This window comes from Sardina pilchardus, chromosome 12, assembly GCF_963854185.1.
Source record: "Sardina pilchardus chromosome 12, fSarPil1.1, whole genome shotgun sequence".
Taxonomy (NCBI): Eukaryota; Metazoa; Chordata; class Actinopteri; order Clupeiformes; family Clupeidae; genus Sardina; species Sardina pilchardus.
This window is the reverse complement of record NC_085005.1, coordinates 31,202,247-31,205,756: the sequence shown is the minus strand read 5'-3', so window position 1 is coordinate 31,205,756 and position 3,510 is coordinate 31,202,247. Positions and strand designations below refer to the sequence as shown.

The window sequence follows — 3,510 nt, the reverse complement described above, 5'->3', positions numbered from 1 at the left end:
TGTTGTTATATGCTGTTATCGTTGTTGTCTGGTCCTATATCAATTTTAAAGCAATAAAGAGTTTTTATATAGCTATTGTCAGTGAACTGCACACACAGGAGATAATGAGCCATAATGTAAAAAATGTTTTTTGCAGATTTTACAGTAGGCTTCTATCAGGATTCGAACCGGCGACTTGGAATGCTATCCTGCATGCTAACCACCACGTGTTTTAATGGGCATGCACGTGAAAACGAGAAGCTCGCTTGGGGAGCTCAATGTTGTAACTTGAGCACTTAGAGCTTGCATCACAGCTCATTCAAGATGCACTCTAATAACACACCCTGGGTATCAAAACAATTGAAATCCCTCTTACATACAAAGAAATGGGCCCACATCCAGAAAGATGAAATATAGTTATTCAAAAAAAGGGGCAGCGGAGACTTTATTTGGTAAAAAATAAATCAAATAAACCAATTTTGGAAGTTGGTCTCATTTGATGTTGCCCAGAGGATAACCAAGATGTTTTCTAGTGCCTTTGTTGAGAGTGTCCTAGCCTTTGGCATCCTCTGTTGGTTTGGTAATGCAACAGAAGCGCAAAAAGGTAGGCTTAGGAAAATAGTAACAACTGCTAGCAAGTTGATGGGCACAAATATAAAAAGTCTGGAACAGATCCACAGGGAACGATCACTTGGTAAGATAGACACCATTTTAGCAGATGCCAAACATCCATTATTTAATATCTTTGATGGCAGCAGATTTTGTTACCCTGCCCTTTCTAAGAACAGGACTAAGAAATCATCCACCCCACCAGCAATTAGCCTTTTTAATAAACATAGGCCTACAAGGTAAAACACTGGATTTAAATTGTGCCGTACCCTGCTCAGCGGGCTTGAGCAAGACGTCACATCTGGACAATCACCAACGTGCACATCTGTACATTTGTACATTTATCATTGTACATTTTAGTATTATCATTTATTATTATTATTATTATTATTATTATTATTATTATTATTATTATTATTATTATTATTATTATATCCTGTGCACTCAAACAGCCTCAGTGCATTACTGGTCACTATGCATTGATGCCATGTGTAGAAACTGTTTTTCCTGTTTGTCTAAATGTTTAATGTTTACATGTCCCACCGTCCCTGTCATGTCTTGGGCTTAATGTGTGACGTCAATGTGCTTGGGGGCTGTTATGTTATTGTTTTATGTTTTGATACTGTAGGCTATTAGCTCATGTCCAAGCCCCATTTGCTGAGAAATAAGTTCCCCATGGGGACAATAAAGTTCTCTACTATATAAAATCTGGGACAGCTAGTGATTCTTCAGGATGAACAGCTCTCATGTTTAAAATCATTTATGTTTGAATCCTCAATAAACTTAATTTCAGTCCGTCACTAAATAATCAGACAAATACAACGTGTCTTCTGAGAAGGGCAAAACGGCCTGCTTACCATGATCAAAGTCGCCATCTGGTGGTAGCTTGGTGTGCTGCAGTGACTAGGAATGTACGACATGGCCAAGTGCTCTCTCTGGCGGCTGCTCTGTGTATTTTTAGTCTACAGAGAAACATGTGATTTTACGAAAATGTTAGCCTACCGTTTTTATAGCGAAAAACTTAAAAATTGATTACGCCTCACGAATTATCATGTCAACCTTGCACAGGGCCATGCTAATCTTCTCTGTATCGTACCAATTTTAGTAGGCGTGCTGCCGAAGCGAGCACGATTCTTATGACGGTTCGCGGCAGATATATAGTCGAGATGGCATAGATCAGCCTACATGACGGTGTTCCACTCCAATCTGTAATTCCATCACTAATACACTGAATTCGGTGCATGTGTGACCTCAAAACCCGCCACTCTACTAACCAATAGTTCATTGCACATCGACATTATTTATGTAGCTGATTTGGAATGATTGTCCACATGTTGCCGAAGTCTGTTCGGACTCTCGGGGCTTTGCATTATGGGTACTGCCCGCGCGGTCCATTGTCGTCTGTTCATTGGTCTAGCTCTAGCCTTTAAGTGTAGGCCTACGCGATTATTTATCTCCAAGCACGTTATACATTTACCTTCAATGGCTATGAAGGTTCGTTGAATATATAACCCAACTACACAATCCAACCTCAATTTGTGACGTTCCCTACCATCGGTTCCAGATATGAGTGAGTCAATCCTGCCTCTTTGTTTAACACACATCGACCGCCAGATGGCGCACTTATTCCAATTTACCTCATGAAGACTTCACATGTGGTTCCCAAACCAAACATACTCCCAACTCATCGCCTTACAACACAAGTTATTCGCCAAGTTGTGATGTGGATTGAGAATTTGTGGCCCAACAGACAAGAACGTCAGGAAGAGTAGGAAGACTGCGCTGTAATTCCTACAGCACTGCATGTGCAGTTTTATAAGGAGATTGTCCTGTATGTTCACATTTCTATTTTTTTTCTAATTTTTTCCCATTGTGCTATATGCAGTAGCATACTGGCTTTTACTCTCTGTAGCCTCAATGACATGGTCTGTCAACAAATTAGCCTACACAAACAGTAAAGGCCTAAATGGGAATCTTGTCCAATCAAACTTCCACATACACTAAGGTGTAACTTACAATTTACAATACTTGTCATCAAAATGTAGCCAGTTCACATCAGAACATCCCTCACCCTACATGCTTTCAGTTCAGATTCTGGCCCTCAAGTGGATCTAAGTGCAAGAAAGCCTTTACTGTATTTAGGACTGCACGTGTTTAAAAACAAGCACAACACCTTGGACCTTCTTCTGGGTTAGTATTTTATTGAAATGACAAAAGAACATGTTTTTAACCAAGATGTCTTTTTAAGCAAAATGGAATAGCAATTGGTATTGATGTCATTGCACTGTTTTTATTTGATTTATTTGATTTATTTAAGCTGGTGCCGGCAAGTGACTACTAGGCTACACTCCCAAATCCAGTGTGGTTCTAGTCCTCTTGCCAAATGGTACCGTACTTTGACCTGACAATGTTTGGATGGCCATTGCTATTCTTGACTATAACACTGAGATCAGACTGCAGTGTCCTTGTAGCAAGAGTGTTGCCGCGGTCATCATCACGAGACACCATCACAGTGACCTGGCCCTTCGCCGTTTGGAACGTCACAGCGCTGTTTGCTGGGATTTGCTCTGCAAACGTTTGTTTGGGCGCTCTCACTCTCACGTAGATGGTGCTCCCGTAACCGTTGGCCACGATGGTGTTGTGTTTGATCCAGCTCTGCACCTCGCCCACCTACACACCAAGTGACAACAACACACACCAGTGTGTGTGTGCGGTGGAATTAGAGAAGAAAGGAGACCAATAGACCATACATTTAGACAAAAACATGGAGACATTTTCACTCGTAACATTAAACCATCAACATGATGAATTACATACAGTGCTAAATCAGCGGAGACCTTTACTGCTGTTAAAGCTTAATATCTTTAATGTTGAATATATATATATATATATAGCTTACTATCTTGATGAGACGCCTTTAAT

The 3,510-nt window shown here is 40.5% G+C and overlaps 1 non-coding gene across 1 annotated transcript; it reads right to left on the bottom strand.

Annotated features, from left to right (window-relative positions):
- Nucleotides 1–1,611: 1,611 nt before the first annotated feature.
- Nucleotides 1,612–1,717, bottom strand: LOC134098575 (U6 spliceosomal RNA). Its single transcript, XR_009941072.1, has one exon. It is a non-coding gene; the product is annotated as a U6 spliceosomal RNA (small nuclear RNA).
- Between the last annotated feature and the right edge of the window lie 1,793 nt (nt 1,718–3,510).